Consider the following 19,586-nt stretch of genomic DNA (forward strand, 5'->3'; position numbering starts at 1 on the left):
GGAAGCATTCCCAACCACGAGTACTCATTTTCTGTCCTTTTTTGTACCGCCGTTATTCTTAACGGGACACGCTTTACCTAGAACCCTTACCTGGGACCTTTGCCAGGAAGACTTTCGATACTAGGACCATACTGCACTCGTCTGAGTCGATATTAACCATCGGCTCTGATACCACTTGTCAGGTTTTATAGAGGAGGTTTTACTGGGGAGAACAACACCAATGAGATCTGAGCCTAACCACATAAGACACTGATACCACTCTCAACCCAAAACCTTAAGGCAATGGGTTTATGGGTCTTGATTCTTATATAGTGCTCTACTTTCTCATTTCTGGTCAATGTGGGACTTAGACTCACACTTGGATTCCTAACAATCTTCCCCTCAAGGGTGAGTCCCTTCAACCACATTGGTACACTCCCCCTCCAGCGGAAGCATTCCCAACCACGAGTACTCCTTTTCTGTCCTTTTATGTATCGCCGTTATTCTTAACGGGACACGCTTTACCTGGAACCCTTACCTGGGACCTTTGCCAGGAAGACTTTCGATACTAGGACCATACTGCACTCGTCTGAGTCGATATTAACCATCGGCTCTGATACCACTTGTCAGGTTTTATAGAGGAGGTTTTACTGGGGAGAACAACACCAATGAGATCTGAGCCTAACCACATAAGACACTGATACCACTCTCAACCCAAAACCTTAAGGCAATGGGTTTATGGGTCTTGATTCTTATATAGTGCTCTACTTTCTCATTTCTGGTCAATGTGGGACTTAGACTCACACTTGGATTCCTAACAATCTTCCCCTCAAGGGTGAGTCCCTTCAACCACATTGGTACACTCCCCCTCCAGCGGAAGCATTCCCAACCACGAGTACTCCTTTTCTGTCCTTTTATGTACCGCCGTTATTCTTAACGGGACACGCTTTACCTGGAACCCTTACCTGGGACCTTTGCCAGGAAGACTTTCGATACTAGGACCATACTGCACTCGTCTGAGCCGATATTAACCATTGGCTCTGATACCACTTGTCAGGTTTTATAGAGGGGGTTTTACTGGGGAGAACAACACCAATGAGATCTGAGCCTAACCACATAAGACACTGACACCACTCTCAACCCAAAACCTTAAGGCAATGGGTTTATGGGTCTTGATTCTTATATAATGCTCTACTTTCTCATTTCTGGTCAATGTGGGACTTAGACTCACACTTGGATTCCTAACAATCTTCCCCTCAAGGGTGAGTCCCTTCAACCACATTGGTACACTCCCCCTCCAGCGGAAGCATTCCCAACCACGAGTACTCCTTTTCTGTCCTTTTATGTACCGCCGTTATTCTTAACGAGACACGCTTTACCTGGAAACCTTACCTGGGACCTTTGCCAGGAAGACTTTCGATACTAGGACCATACTGCACTCGTCTGAGCCGATATTAACCATTGGCTCTGATACCACTTGTCAGGTTTTATAGAGGGGGTTTTACTGGGGAGAACAACACCAATGAGATCTGAGCCTAACCACATAAGACACTGACACCACTCTCAACCCAAAACCTTAAGGCAATGGGTTTATGGGTCTTGATTCTTATATAGTGCTCTACTTTCTCATTTCTGGTCAATGTGGGACTTAGACTCATACTTGGATTCCTAACAATCTCCCCCTCAAGGGTGAGTCCCTTCAACCACATTGGTACACTCCCCCTCTAGCGGAAGCATTCCCAACCACGAGTACTCCTTTTCTGCCCTTTTTTGTACCGCCGTTATTCTTAACGGAACACGATTTACCTGGAACCCTTACCTAGAACCTTTGTCAGGAAGACTTTCGATACTAGGACCATACTGCACTCGTCTGAGCCGATATTAACCATCGGCTCTGATACCACTTGTCAAGTTTTACAGAGGGGGTTTCACTGGGGAGAACAACACCAATGTGATTTGAGCCTAACCACATAAGACACTGACACCACTCTCAACCCAAAACCTTAAGGCAATGGGTTTATGGGTGTTTATTCTTATATAGTGCTCTACTTTCTCATTTCTGGTCAATGTGGGACTTAGACTCACACTTGGATTCCTAACAATCTCCCCCTCAAGGGTGAGTCCCTTCAACCACATTGGTACACTCCCCCTCCAGCGGAAGCTACCCAACCTCGAGTACTCCTTTTCTGCCCTTTTCTGTACCGCTGTTATTCTTAACGGGACACGCTTTACCTGGAACCCTTACTTGGGACCCTTGCCAGGAAGACTTTCGATACTAGGACCATACTGGTACTGCACTCGTCTGAGCCGGTTTTAACCTAGCTTTGATACCACTTGTCAGGTTTATAAAGGAGGGAGTTTCACTGGGGAGATACAACACCAATGAGACCTGAGCCCAACCACATAAGGCATTGACACCACTCTCAACCCAAAACCTTAAGGCGATGGGTTTATGGGTCTTGATTCTTATATAGTGCTCTACTTTCTCATTTATGGTCAATGTGGGACTTAGACTCACACTTGGATTCCCACTGAATTTATGATACATATAATCATCAAGAAGATTCATCTCAAAACCAAATAAGAGAGTTATTTGATGAAATTTGTAGTATCATTGGCGAGACACTTGTTTTAGTCCATAAACGAATTTTGTTAGTTTGCAAACAATATTTTTTGGGTCTCTTGACACAGTTTTATGGTTACAACATATAGATTATTTCATGAAGTTGCCATTGAGAAATGTCTTCTTAACATTCGTTTAATTTGATCGAGCTCAAAATTATAATGTGAAACAAGAGTCATGATTATCCTAAAGGAGTCTTTTGATGAAACTGGAGAGAAAGTCTCTTTAAAGTCAATCTCTTAGCCTACAAGACGAGCATTATACATTTCTATATTACTTTTGGAATCTTAGTTAGTCTTAAATATCCATTTGCAACCAATGGGTTTCGTGCCTTCTAGTAAAGGGACAAGTTTCTAAACCTTGTTGTCTTGTAGTGACTTATACTCATTCATAGTTTCAATCCACTTTTCTGAGTTGGAATCTTACATGGCTTGATGGAAGTTGATTAGGTAATCTTTCATCATACCATTATTTTTCTCATCTTCTTGGAGAAATCCACATAATCATCTGGAATAACACTTCTCTTGTCTCATGGATCTCTGCAAATGTATTGGCTCTTGAAACATAGGTTCATTAGGATCTTGAGTTTGTTCTTCATGAACGACCAAATTATCTTGAGTGGGAATATCTTGTATGTAGGGTTTCAAGCTTGGTTTATCAAAAGCAACTATATGAATTGATTTTGAAATCGTTATCGATTCTTCCTCAAAGACAATATCTAACCTTATCCCCCCTCTCAAAACTTAATATTCTTAAAGAATGTGGTAGTTTCCATCTCAAAAATGGTCTTCCATTTTATATCATAGAACTTAAAGTCCTTGGATCTTTTAGAATAACCAATAAAGTAGTTTCTTACTATTTGGAAGTCTAGTTTATTTCCATTTGCCTTATAAGGTCTTGGTTCAATGGGACATCCCCTACACAAAAAAATGATTAAGTAGGCTTTCACCAAATCCAAAGCTCATGAGGTGTTTTGGTAGTTGTCTTGGTTGGCACTCTATTCAGAATATAAGATACAGTCTTTAATGCATCTCCTCATAGTGAGTTTGGGAATGAAAAATTGTGATCATTACCACATCCTTAAGAGTTTTGTTTTGTCTTCCAGCCACACCATTCACGCTAGGTGACCCCAACATGGTCTACTATGAGATGATTCCATTATTCCTTTAGGTACTTTTGAAAAGATCCCACACATTGTTCACCCGAACTATCATATCTACCATAATATTCATTACCACAGTCAGATCTAACACTCTTAATCATTTTATTGAGTCGATTTTCGACTTTAACTTTAAGTGATTTGAGCACGTCTAGAGATTATAAGAAATAGGTACACATATATAAAGTAATTGTCTATGAATTATATAAAATTGTCATCGATCATTCCATGAAGGTGTAGAAAATGTCCCACAAAGGTTTGTATGTATCAATTATAAGACGTTTATAGCTTTACACCTAATGTTTTTTTTTTTCTTTTGTCTAATTACTTTTAATGCATTCAATACAAACATCAATGTTTGTGAAGCCATTGGAATCCATGATCCCATTTGACACAAGTCATTCAAATATACTTTCAGATATTTGACCTAGATGCTTGTTCCATAATATTTTGAGTTAGTATTGTCTATTTTAATATTAACCACAAAACAAATTAGAGTAAAAACATACCTTTCTTTGCATATCAAACATGATATTTAGTACATTCTTTATTATATGTCCATGTTTACTACAAAAGAAATAGTTATCACCCATATTCTGTTGATTTTTGTTTCTGTTGTCTTGGACCCTTAGTAGCTTCATTCTTAGAATCCTCAATTTTCTTTCTTTTACCATTGTGTTTAAAGGTGCTTAGAAAATGAGCACTTTTGTCTTCTTTTACTTCAATTTTTCTCTTCTTGTACATAGTATGAAATGCATTCATTAAAATACCATTTCTCCTTTTTATAGCTATAATATATGTTACAATGACCAAATTGTGAAGGATGAGAAATTAATATTAAATGTATGTGCAGGTCTTTTGACATCCTAAGCTTTAGTACCTTAAGTTTTGAAGCAATATTTGACATTTGCTTAATGTATTCCCTCACATTTTCTTTGTTGGAAATCAAGCTCTTAAGAAGAGCACTTGCCTTTGTAAAGGTTTTGAAATGTTCAGACTCCAAAGACTTATCTTTTATCGGTCTTCCATCTTTGTTTGGAAAGCTTGGAGGACAAGAATTGAAGATGCACATGCTAGCTAAAAAGGAAAGTAATGACAGTAAGAAAAAGATACTAATCTTATCATAAAGAAGAAACAAGTGATGGATATGTTGATGGAGAAAGTGATGCAAAAGATTTACCTCTTTAAGTGAAAAAGTTCAATATATTTATGATGAAGAAATAGAGTCAAGGATTTTACACAAGAAAAAAAGGTATAATAAAAAAATTGTTTTTATTTCTCCTAGCTTCACTTTATTTGCTTAGGAATATAAAAATTGAAAGTCCATATGTGAAATATACAGACAAGTTTGGTAAGAAGAAACATGAGAAACCTTTTAAAGTTAAAAGAGTATATGTAGCATGGGATGAGAATGATGTATTTTCCTCTAATGAATATTTGAAAAATAATGAAGACATAAATTTGTGCTTGATGGTTGATTGTGAGAATGCAAGTACTATAAGTTCTCTATTTATGAAGCAGATTACTATGATTTGTTATATGCATTTAAATAATTGCATGACGAGGCTAATAAGTTGGCTTGTTCTAACATTATAATTAAAGATATAAACAATTGGCTTGAGAATAAAGTAAGTGAGCTAGAAAAAAAAATTAGCAAATTCAAAATTTTATTTTTAACATCTTAAATTGATTTATAATAACGCTACGTCCAAATTGAAAAATGTTATTAGTAAGTGTAGAGGCTGTAGAGTTTTGGAAATTCAAATTTATACAAAAAGAGTAAATTTTTATAGACTATTGAGTTCATAAAAGTGTGTTTAAATATAGCTAGAATTGGATATGAAAATGGGTATTAAAGAAAAAAGACATCATATAAACATTTATTTTCATTGAGAAAACTCTCCAAGAATCCATTTATCACATGTTTTTATTGTATGAAAAAATAAAATCACGCCTCAAAATCTCATGATATAAGAAAAGTAGGAATTTTTAGTAAAAGTTTGTATAGAAGCAAAAAACTTCAAGTTGCTAAAATTTTTGGACCCAAATTTATGGGAGAACTCAAAATATTTTTTGGAATATGTTTTGTGGGTGATCTTAAAGAACCAACATGGTATCTTAGTAGTGGTTGTTCAATAAAGGAAAAAATATTGGAACTAGTGATGTTGGTGATATCTTTTCTATTATTGTAAAAAATGTCTTATTTGTTGATGGTTTAAAATATAATTTGTTGAATATTAACTAAGTGATAAAGGATTTAAAATAACTTTTGAATCTAGTCATTGGTTAGTCTCTCATGAAAAAGATATGTTTGATAGATAAAACAATAGAAAACATCTATATGTTAGATTTAACTAATACATTCTTTAATAACTTATATGCCTTATGACGTAAGAAGAAAACTTTTGCTCATAGCATACTAGGACCCCGCATATTAACATGAATCACCTAGGTAAATTCATCTCCAAAGAATTTGTAGTTGGTGTCAAAACTCAAATTTGAACAGAATAAAACTTATCATACACGGTGAAAAGGAAAACAAACCAAACTTTTAATATGAAAATTGTTGTTTCAATCACAAAACCCTTTTTAGACACAAACTTGTTTAGTCCTTTGAAAATTATGAGTGTTGACGAAAATTATTATCCTTTCTTATTTTCAATATTCTATTGTTTCTCCCTTTTTATTTTGACTTAACATTCTTTCTTTCTTTTTAATTCTCCTTCATATGTTTATTCACTATTACTTGTTGTTATCACAAAATTGATTATTTATTTGTGTTAAAACAATAAAAATATTCAAGTGATTTTTATTTCTATATTTACTAAAAAGATAATACTTTTTATACGATATAATTATAATTTACATAAATCTCTCTATATTATTTTATAAACTGCATTTAATAAAGTTACTGTAATTAATTATCCGATGAAAATTAGATTATTATTACACATTATTAAAAAGGTATTTTTTTATATCAAACTGTTGGACCAGTACACTTGTAGCAAAAACCATTTTGCTTCTGCCATGCTCTCACATTGTTGTATACAGAGACTCTCTGCTTATGCCATGCACAACAACATTTCTCATACACAAATTATCAAACACCGAAAATGCAGAATGAATGAACAATGGGATAGAGAAAACAAGAGACAATATTTTCTCATTACCAACAAATTATGTATACAAGGTATTTATATTGTTTAACTGTTAAGACCATTACAAACTTTGATTACTATTTAACATAAACAACAAGATTAACATTAAGGTAAGCGTTTGGATTGGAAAGTGGATGTGAAGAAGAGCGACCGGATGAGAGTGATTGTGATATTGTTTGGATTAAGAAATTTGAAGGGATGAATGAATGGATTTGCAGGAAAAATTTACGAGAGTTTCTATATGATGTGATTGATATGATAAATTAAAAAAATAATATTTAATTAATAAAAATATATGATTACCAATGTGATGTATATTTAAATTTAAGTAGTAAAAATTATATTAAAATGAAATTGAATTTGTTAATTGTAATAAAAAAATGAAAATGAAAAGATATAGAAATAAAATAGGTAAATAAAATATTTGAAATAAATTTGAAATCATTCTCTTACAACCCAGAAGAATCTCCATTGTTTAAGAATCTTAGCATGCACACCTTGTACGTGGTGGGTCGTGGCTAAGGAGATTTCAAAATTAAAACAAGGTCATTCCTGTCTTTGACCTTCATCTCTACAGTAAATCATCAAGGATCTCTGCCCTCTTGAGCGGATAAAATTATTAGGCACCTATGTTCCTCCAAATTCATGCACATGACCCCAAACAAACATTCAAAGCATTCACAAATTCATCTTCTCATATATGTGAATGTGATATCAGTAGCATCCCAAGAAACAAAGGATAAAATAGTATAAAGCAAGAAACAACAAATATATTGGGAAAAAATGATAGCAAACAGAAGTATTTAGAAGTAGTTTCCTTAACTTATAGAAAGGCCCTACACAATAGAAACCTTTCAATAAATTTCCACAGTAAATAAAACTTTTAGAAGAACCAAACCATCTTAAAAAGTCAAACTCAATCCTTAACACTGTTTCACTTTGTCCCTTCTGATTGATACAAAGCATTTTATCTTCAAATTCATTTACTAAAGTAAACAATAATAGTGGAAGCGTCCAACGTAAACCTCTTAATTTTTGACAAAATTCACACGAAAAGATAGAACTCACCATTGGAAAACAGAGTAAAAAGCATGTTTTTTCTTTTGGGGAAAGAAAAGATTTAGCCGTCACACCAGATCAATGATGCACATATACGAAGCGAAATGGATAATGTTTGAGAAAAAGAGGGAAAATGTGGAAAGATTGTTAGTTTCTGAACATCACTGTCTAAGGTGGATATCCTAAATTAGTTGTGTGGGAAACACCACGTTTATTGTTTTTCTATCACTCTTTATCCATCTGTTTCCTTCCTTGTTGTACATTTATGATAAGGAAAATAGATACACATAATGCAATACGTAGGATTAGTAAATGCCAATGTAGTGTTGCTGTTCATAAATCTAATACTTCAAGTCACCATGAAATCTTTCTGGGTCCCTCCATATACACCCACATTGATTTGAACCTTGCACAACATCCATTCCATATCCTAGTAGCTAATGGTAATTAATCATTGTTACCCATTTATAGCACATACATCTACACAAATTTAGAAAAAAGAGAGTTGATAATTTAATTACACAGAAAGTTAAAGGATAAATAATTGCTTTATTGTAATAAATATTGATATATTTCGTTTTTAAGTTAAGAGAAAGATTATAATGTTAATACAAAAATTTAAATTCTATTAATTTTGTTTAAATTTCATGGTTGAAGTGATTGAATATATTTTTAATCTTTAGCAATTATATGTATGTTTATCATTATATTAAAAAGAATATTGATGTTAGCATGTTATTAATATTGAATGAACCGGTAAAGATTTTAAATTTATGAAGGAAAAGGTGGGCTGTCATTCTAGGTTAATTGCATTTTTAACCTTATTTTATGTTTTAATAAATACATGTGAATTATTAAAGAAGACATGTGTCTTTCCTTATCTTAATTGTTAACAAATTTTAAACAAAATTAATAGAATTATTATTTTTAGTTAAAGTGTATATATTTTTTTATTATTATACTAAAAATGACATATATCAATATTTCATATAAGGAACCACCTATTTACTTCATCTCCATGTATTTATTAAGATTTTTTTATAATAAATATAGTTATTGTGGGTTTGATGTGTTTTTTCATGTTTTATTCTTTTATGATCAGCATAATTGAGATGTTAAAGTCCATAATGATATCTAATATAGTATTATTTCAAACCGTTTATTTATCCAAAATAAAAATAATGATAATAGTGAGATATGTGGTAAAACTTAAATAAATAGTTTTTTCCTCAAAATTAATATGCTAGACTTAATGAAACAAAAAAGTTATTAATAAATATTTTGAATTTAAATAATAGATAAGATATAATAAATATGGTCTAGTCGAGTTTTTAGTTTTTTTTCTCTTTCTAGTCGTTAATAAAATTAATTGGTACTTTTCATTGAATATGATTATTCAAAAATAATTCCTTCTCTTTTTGTGAAAAGAAAGTGAGATGAACAGATTTTTTAAATGAGTGATTTATCTATCTATGTCATTTATTGACATGACGTTGTTATATTATAAGAATTTTTATAGTTATTTATAATTAATATATCCATTTATTTTGAATCAAATAAAAAGAAAATAATAGTTTTTCTTATGTTTTTTTATCAAAATTCAAAGCGTGGACCTTTATATAGTTGACAAGATTTTAATGGTGACTTGAATGTTCTCGATTGTTGGAATTAAATTTCTCGTTGTTCAGATGGAAAGATCCACCTAAAAGACTCTTCAACACTCAAGTTAGTAAAAGAGTTTTGGGACTATGAATAGAAGAGAGAGAGTATGAGAGAACTGTATGTGTATTTCCTGATGAAATACCATGTGTATTTATACGGTTTCTTGATCATGTGAGGTTTGTTGTAAAATCTGATAATATCAAGAGAGTATATCAAATAATATTAACAAATATAACAACTTATAGTATATATGATAATTAGCGAAATAATAATAATAATGTGATATCTTACCTAATATACCAAATATTTTATAAATATATGAATATTTGTATCAATAAATATATCTCAAAATAACTTCCAACCATTTTAGATTAATAAAGTTGAATAAATCTTGTTGAGCTGCATCACTTAACATATTTGTTGGGTTATATATATATATATATATATATATATATATATATATATATATATATATATATATATATATATATATATATATATATATATATAATATGAAACAAAATTTAGGATTCATATGTTGGAATTTGTTTTTAAAAGAAAGTGCGGCAAAATCAATTTTAAAAAATTGAAGCTTCTTAAAGAACCGAAAAAAAGAGTAATATATTTATTTTCTAAACAAAAGCAGACATGATCAAACTCTAGGGAAATGACAACGTGCTTGGTAGCATCAATTATTTGAATAGGTGGTCATTTGTAAGGTAATTTCATGCTTAAATTAGAAAATAATAAATTAAAAATCTATAAAGATTAAAATTAATTTATATATATTTGAATTTTGAAAGAAATTATATAAGAAAGCTTTTATATAAATTAACTAAAAAATCACATTAACTTAAAAGAAAATTCGTTTATTTTATCTTTTTAATTTTAAAAAGCATATAAGGAAATGATGAATTCATGCATCTTAATCAATAGTTGAAAGAGTTTATTTGGCTTACCTTTACAATAATGTTGTTGAAAATTAATTCATTATCATGAATTAATGGTCGTCCATTGATTTGATATAGTTGTTGGCACAAGCAAGCTTGAAGCAAAGAATTGATAAAGCCATGTGCATGAAGATCACATGTGTTTGATGAAGATCTAATTGAAGATTATGTTTATAGTGTATTAAATCTGGAAATAATGTGTTAAATGTAATGATTAGGTGTGATATCATGTTGGTAGGCTATATGACATAGGTTAGATGTCTTGTTAGTCATGGTGTGTCTCTTTTAATCTGTTAAAATGATTTTAACAGGTTAAAAGACTTGCAATATATAGTTTCTGGTATGAATGCATTTAATCAGTTGAATTATTTTTCAATCGACTGATTTCACTTAAGTCTAGTGAAATTAGCTGATTATACGAAAAATTCAACCCACTGATTTCATTTAAACGAGACTATATATGTTGTGTTTTAGAGCGCGAAAACTTGTCATTCTTCTCTATAAAACTATCTCTCTCCTATACACAGCTGCAACGTGTAGATTGAAGATCTTGGTTTATCTTGGAGGCATTTTGGCTTGTGAGTAGCTTGAAGAACACATGTATGGTTGGCTAGGGAGAGCCACCATCAGGTTTGAATGTTCTTGTGCCTCTGGTTGTTTTGTCTGATGTGATTTCAAGTCTATAAGTGTGATTCTTGTAGGGTGTGTGTCTAGATTTTTGTATGAGTCAAAAATCTTATGAGTTTCTTTGTTCAAAAGTGTAATCTTGGTGTGTGATTTGTAAAACTTTTGAATATAGTGGAAACTAGACTCATGTTGTCCTGGTAAACTGGATGTAGCTCTATGATTAAATGAACTAGTATAAAAACAATTGTGCAATTCTCTTTCCTTCATCTCACTCACTTTGAATTACTATAAAAAGTCAAGAAAACCAAGGAATCCACTCTTTGTTGTGCTTTAATGCGTTCTTATGTAATCTGAGGTTGTATACTTGTTAGAAATATTATTTGGAACAAGTCTTGTATGTAAAAGTTTGTTGTTTGAGTTAAATCTACGAAATCTACATTCTGCATAAATTCCCAGGATTTTAGCCGACTGATTTGAAATTTTAATCGACTATTTCAGAGCTCAAGAACAAATTAGTCTGATATTTTATTTTTTAACCAATTGAAAGTGTACTGGTCTACAACTTTTACATTCTAATTCTCCAGTCTATTTGATTCAATTGAAAGGGGTTTTTAAGCTTTCAAAAAAGTTTTAAACAGCCAATTCAACCCCCCTTCCTCCTTCTTGGCTTAAATCACCATTTCAAAATTAAAAATAGTTAATCATATGATTGATATAATTGATGCTCATATGATTCATTTATTCATTACTATCCATTATTTTTTATGTAGATAAGATATTTTGTTTAACTATTTGATGTGTATCCTTTATGGGTTATCATGTTATATCTATAAATATGACTCTTCCTATCAGTAATAAGACACATAGCACAACACAAAAAAGTTGCTCCTTCATTCTCTATTTTTCCTTCTATTCTCCCTTTTATCTTCTCTTTGTTATTAGCTTCATCTTATAACATTCATCTATTTGTCATTAATAATCAATTTTAGTGATAAAAAAATGTTAGTCCATAAAGTGACCAATTTAGATACTAATTTATAAAATAAAAAAATATGATTAAACACTTACAATTGATCTCTAAATTGGTCACTAAAATTTAATTAGTAAGGTTTTGGATATCAAATGATTTAGTTTATAAATTGGTTGCTAAACATTAGCTACCAATATTTTGGTTATTAAAATAATTAGTTTCTAATTAATTAGTGACCAATTTAGCGACCAATTATAAGTTTTTATTCATAATATTGATTATTATAGTAATTAATAATTTTTTATTTTATAAATTGGTCATTATAGTGACTAACAATTTTTTGTCACTAAAATTGGTTATTATTTAAGAGTTTTCTTCTAGTGAGAAATCATGTTTATATGTATAAATGTTAAAAATGTTTTAGCTCTTCAAATTTTATTTCTTTTACAAATAAATATTTTAAACTTTAATTTTACTCTATTTGATATTACATTTTGTTACGTTTGCACATAGATGTAATCATGTAATGATGTAATTTAATTACAAACCATGAGAACCTACAGTACAAGAAAACTTCTAAATAGTGACCAATAATGATTAGTAACTATAGTAACCAATTTAGATACTAATTTACAAAACTAAAAATTATTGGTTACTATGAATAAAAAATTATAATTGGTCACTAAATCGATATTTAAAATTAGTTACTATGTTTTTGGATACCAAAGGAAATTAGTCACTAAAAATTTGCTACCTAGGTTTTGGCTACCAAAATGACTTAGTTTTTAAATTGGTCTCTAATTAATTAGAGATCAACTTAGTGACTAATTATAATTTTTTATTTATAATAATGACTATTTTAGCAACCAATAATTTTTAAGTGTAAATTGGTATCTAAATTGGTCACTATAGTGACTAACTATTTTTGGTTTCTAAAATTGATTTCTAAGTGACAATTTTCTTATAGTGGTAAAGGTAAAAAAGTTAAATGAAAATCTATGAGGAGAATAAATTATAACAAGTTTTCCTATAACAATGGCATGAATACCAAAGTGTTTAACACCATAAAATTAAAACAACAAATAAGGCAAGGAATGGACATAAATTATTGGCAAATTGTTGGCATTAAAATAGTTTCTTTAATCAATATTTGTTGGATTATGTTCTTATAAAAAAAGAGTATGGGTCTTCTAAGGTGATGTGGAGAAATTGACAGTAAATATGTGAGTGGAATTAAAAGAAGATTCACCTAAAAAGATTGACTAATAAAGTTAATTGATGGACTACATGCTATTTAATTTATTATTTTTATATATGTTCTTCGATTATCGTATTTAATGGAATTTGTAAGATATTATGTTGATAATTATATTTATTATGTTATAATATTTTGTCATATATTATAGTTGTATTTATTATAAAAATAATAGGTGTCTTTTGTAAGATATTATGGAAATATTTATCATAACTATATTTATTTAGTATTATTTTTCAGCTCAGATGGAAGGGAGGTACACATAAGCCTCCAATCTCATAGCTCCCCAAGGTGAGCAAATGAACTTGTAGGTCTAGTTCGACATAGTCAAGTTGGGGTGTGTATGTATATTTTTGAATTATCTTTGACCGTGGTGTTCAACTTTGCTCATTATTGAGCGATGTGGTACTTTGTTTTCAAACATACTTTTGACCCTTCATTTGTGGTTTTTGTTTTTCGAACAACCTTGAATTACATTTTCCTACCTTGGTTGGTAGTCACAATATTTATTATGTTTGTTTGTTTGATATTCTCTTTTTGAGCAACCTCAAACTATTTTCTCTGTCTTGGTTGGTAGTCACAATAGTTGTTATGTATGTTCGTTTGAGTTTCTTTTTGAACAATGATGGACGTCCTTGGTGTAAGAGAGGAAGGAGATCCATGGAAGACACCAAGAAGTAGATGAATTGCAGTGGAAATGAAGATAAGAGCAAGAAGAGCTCTCGGCAATGGAGCTGTTTGGTGAAGATGAAAAGTAGAAGTGGAGCTATGGTATGGAAGGTGGCTAGAGGAGATGAAGGAGAAGGTTAGCCATGTATGCTCTCAAAATAATAGAAGAGTGGAGTGATCTCAACACAAACATTCTATTAGAAATTTCAAGAGTTAAAATGTACAAATGGTCTACTTTTGGCTTTTATATGTGAGCCTAAAAGCTAGACTAATTCTTGGCCCTTAGATCAAGCTTGGAGGGGAAGCTTTAATCATCACCCTTGGATGGTGGCTTGGAGAAGGAGGCATCTTCCTAGCCTTTCGATGAAGACTTGGAAAAGAAGACACTCTCTTAGCCCTTAGATGAAGGAGGCGCATGGGTGGAGTGTGGACTTGGCTCCATGGGATGCATGATCCATGAGGTGTAGGAAGGAATGTTGACTTCCACTTAGTCCACCTTTGACCTTTGGTAGCTCATGGCCAAATCTCCTATTGGGCTTAGTCAAGCCCAATTTTATCAATTCAACTACACATTGTTTGACTTATTATTCTACAAAAACAAGGCCTAAACAATGGCCCAATTTAAATCTATACTACTTCCTTCATGCATCATCTCATATTTTAGAGATTTCTTTAGCCCATGTGAATAATGTAAAAAGCCCATGATTGACTTGATCATCTTGTGAAAGGCCCATGTGAATCTTTCTCATCATGCTTCTAGTGATTGGGCCTTGATGTGGGCTTGGACTTGTTGATGCACTTGAGCTTGGGCTTGTTGGGGTCACATCAAACAACTTCAAACTATTTCACCTACCTTGGTTGGTAGATACATTACTTGTTATATTTGTTTGTCAAGTTATCTTTTTTCAAACAATCTCGAACTATTTTTTGTACCTTAGTTGGTAGTTACAATATTTGTTATGTCCATTTGTATAATTGTTCCTTTTTGAACAACCATGGATTGTATTTCTCCATCTTGTTTGATAAAGTTGATCCTTATAAGTTAATAGTTTTAGTCAAAAAAATCTATTTAGGGAATTGTGCCTCATTAAAACCTTACCTAAAAATCCTCCTTAGAGATAAAATCTGAGTTAAAGAAAGAGCATCATTCTTGTTGTTGTAGGTGACATCAATTGTCTCGTGGTGGAGGCAAATGGGCTGGGTCACAATCGAATCGTGGCGCTTGGGCTGTTAAACTCTTAAGTAAAAAGAGTTGCGCTCTGACTAATGACTATAGCTTTTGGGCTAGTGGTTAACACTTGATCCTAACAATTGGTATCAAGCCAAGATCACGAGTTCAATTTCAGATGGGCAATTATTAATTGTTAAAGGGGAGATTGTTGCGGATTGCACAATTGTCCCGTGACCCCATTTATAAACAGAAGTGGATAAAAAATGTAAAGTGGTTATTGATTAATTGATAGGATATATGTTATTTAATTTATTATTCTATATTTGTGTGTCAATTAATAGATTTAATGGGATTTGTAGTATGCTCATAATTATATTTGTGATGATATAATATTCTGTGATATATTACAATTGCATTTATTACAAAAAATAATAGATTCATTTTTATAAGATTTATACAAATTTTTATTATAATAGATTTACTTAATATTATTTTCCAACCCGTATATAGCGAAGGTACAAATAATTATGTGGAAGATGAGAAATGTGTATAAGTTTGGTAATTGGATCCTTCTTTAAATTGGCTTTGGCCATGGATGGTGATTAGGAGTTGTGTGGTCATGCTACAAAGATTTCTAAAGGTGTCATATATAATTACTTTGAAGACTTTATACCTCTAAAATTACCTTGTGTTATATTCATGAAACGACACGTGTATCTCAAATGTTTAGTTTTCTCATCTTTCATTACCGTACCCATAGCTCATAAAGGTGAATTTATGAGTGTCATTTTGTTCCTTGAGCATGTCCTAGAGGAATTATTTCTGAGTTGGGGCATGACTTTACTCTGGTTGTTGTTTCTTTTAATGATTTTTCTATATATGTCTTGGTTTAGAATTTTTTAAATGTCTAAAGCTTTTTATTGAGTTTCATTTAATTGATATTCTTGATATTCTATTCATTTGATATTAATGTATATTTAGTGAACGAATTTTAATATTGTCAAGACATTTAAAAGAGGTATATCTACATATAAATACAATGTATCTAACTAATAAATAAGAAAAAATCGAATTCACATTGAAATAAAATAACACATTTGGTTTCCAACCTAATTTGGATGTGAAAGCTTCGTAGTAACGTTATCTGGTGTAAAACTTTAAATATCAAACCAAATGCATTGTTTATCTCCAACCATGTGGTCTTTCTAAGGAATCAATATTAAAACAATGTTGCAAGGAGCATTCCTTCACTCACAAGACATCTCATCTTTTCCAAGAAATGCATCTAAATCAATGTTATCAACTTCCGTTCGGTTTCATTCATTAGTTTAAAAGGATATCAATGATTAGATTAAAGGGGTCAAAAGAAAATCAATTATGCACACAAATAAATTTGCAATGTTAGGATATTTATCGAATTTACTTAATTTCTTAAAGTACTTTCTCTCTTTATATTTTTAAAAGTAATAAATATATAATTATCATGAAATTTTAAGTTTTCGTTATTCTATTCTGTTTTATATAATTACATAAAATTTATGCAATTGTTATTTGTTATTTTATTTCAAGATATACCATTTTTCTATTATTTGATATTGAAGAAAAGAAAATGTATATTTTTTACATGATACCTTGGAATAAGCTCATATGAGAAAAACATTAAGCTGTCTTAAAAATTTTAGAGTATAATAAGATAGGATCATTTTATAATTCTTCAAATATTGTTGGAAAATACATATCACTATTTTTCTCTTTAGAAAAATAGTTAACTACTTAGAGGAGAGGTTGCTAATGTCCTCCTCACCTTCACCGGTCTTAGAAATGGATTCAAACCACTAATTTTTAAACACATTGATCTTGAATATATAATATGTTCTTTATTTATGATGGTTATTTGTAATAAAAGAAAATTATTTAATATATATATATATATATATATATATATTTATTTATTTATTTGAGTTTAGAATGACTATAATTAAATTCACACTTATATTACTTTATTGTTATTATTACAAGTTACTTAAATCATCTCAAGAGAGTCTACTAGGATTAACAAGTTAATGAATTGATAAGTTGACTCAAATCTATTTTATTTACATGAATTATGTAAAACCCTTTACAATAATAACAACAATAATACATTTTTTTTTAAAAATAACAAAAGCAACCTATTTTAACCCATTTTAGTGTCATACACAGAAACATCCTTTTTGTGAAACATAATCCTCCTCCCGTTTCAATCTTCATTTTCCAATTTCTCATTCTCAATTTATCGTCCTTATGATAAGATGATCAGAGATAGGGGTTTCGATCGTCGTAAAGTCGTCTTCGAATCTATCCGATTAATTTCTTCATTCGGGTAAGTCCAAAATTCCAACCTCTTTTGAGCCCACTATTTTATTGATTCGCATTGCGAACTTTCTTGGATTTTATTCATTTTTAGGGTTTTGGTTTAAATTACTACAATTAGTGGTTCCTTCCTTCGGTCAAATAGCTCATACGTTGTCTCTTGGTTGAAGAATTTCTTGAGTCGAAGGGTTTGGAGGATTTTGTAAAGTTGTTTGAGGTTGTCTTTTAAGGTAAGGGAAGCTAATGATTGTGTCTTAGTATTAATTTTTTTCAATTGAATTGTGGTATTGTAGGTTTGGTCTTGTTTCAAGTTTAGGAATTTCATTTTTAGAAAATTTGGGGATTTTTATTAATTGGTAGTTTAATTCCATGTATTGATAAGAAAAACTGAGTTTTCAAAATGTTAATTGTTATGGAAGGGATGCTTTTGTTCAAAGAATTTTTGGTTGTCTATTTTATGAGAAATATATATATATATATATATATATATATATATATATATATATATATATATATATATATATACATGTATTGAATTTGATGGGCTATAGTGACATGTTGAAAGTGAATGCATGTGAGGTTAAGTTGTGGGTCTCGGAGAAATATGGTTCTTGAGTTAAATGGAGATAGAACTGTTTTATTTTGGCAGGTGATGTAGAATTTCGTGCAAGGTTGGACTTTGGGGTTGTAACCATGTTTGAATTGAGAGTTTGATATTACTTAACTAAGATTTTGCTTTTACTCATTTATAGATTTAGTAAATATAGAATTTAGGTAGTTTAAAATGCAATTGGAATGAGAGATATTGATTATTGCAATTGTTCAATTTGGTATCATCTATAACCACTTTGAAATGAGTTTCAGAAGAGAAAAATGCAAGATACCAAATTGTGTAGTGGAACAAGTCAAGATCTCACAACCAAGAAGCATATGGTGTAACACTACCCATTTTTCTACACTGCACACTTTACGAAAAATGAATGTTCCAACTTTGTTAATCGTTGGATCGAGCTGAAATTTTAACAACTGATCCTAGCCATATAGTTCTTGAATTTGACTGGTCATATCTTGAATTGGAAGTTTGTAGTGAGAGCGGTTTTTATCGCAAGGTCCCTATAATTTTGGTTGTTGACAACCTTGACCTTTGTTGATTGTTTGGTGCATAACTTTTTATATAGTTATTCAGTTAGGTTGATTCTTTTTGCATTTGGTTCTTGATTCAATCATCTTTAATTTGAATGTTAATACAACATTTTGGAGCTTTACACAAGCTGCAATTTTATTTCTAAAATTCCAAATTGTTTGCATAATGTGTTGTTAAGTTGGATTGGATAAAAAATTATAAGAATTATTTATTTTCCAAGAGAGACATATACACCCTAGCGGATTTGGGTCGACCGACCCCTCAACATCCTGGACCGTGTCACTCCCAGGTTGTGCTCAATATCAGGCCTAAGTTCCCCATACAACCATCCAATGTTCGACCTAGATACCAATAACAAATAAAGTGATTCCTCCTCGAGAAGATCGAATACACGTCAACCTACCAAGACACGAACATCCTGAGTTCCTAAGGAGAGAAGTAATGTAAGATTGGGTGGAAAACAATTATATGAAGCCCCAATATCCATAGGAAAGGGACATCAGAGAGAGAGTACTTTGAGGGACAAGTTATAGCAAGTTTAGAGGCATCATCTTTGCACCCAACTTATTGTCTCGTCGTGGACTCAACATGATTTCGGCCGCCCAAGCAAGTCATACGAGAATAATTTCTAATATGTGCTTTCAAATGCTTGTGTGAGAATGTAGGAGATTCCATGGGAGTTAGTATTTGAGGTTTATCATGATACTTTAATGCTCATTCAAGACTCATGTAGAGTAGAATGAGTTATATGGTGAGAGGGGCATGAGGTCTTGTGTTTAAGAATGGCCACATGGTTCTTATGATGACG

This window comes from Vigna unguiculata, chromosome 1 (assembly GCF_004118075.2).
Source record: "Vigna unguiculata cultivar IT97K-499-35 chromosome 1, ASM411807v1, whole genome shotgun sequence".
Lineage (NCBI taxonomy): Eukaryota > Viridiplantae > Streptophyta > Magnoliopsida > Fabales > Fabaceae > Vigna > Vigna unguiculata.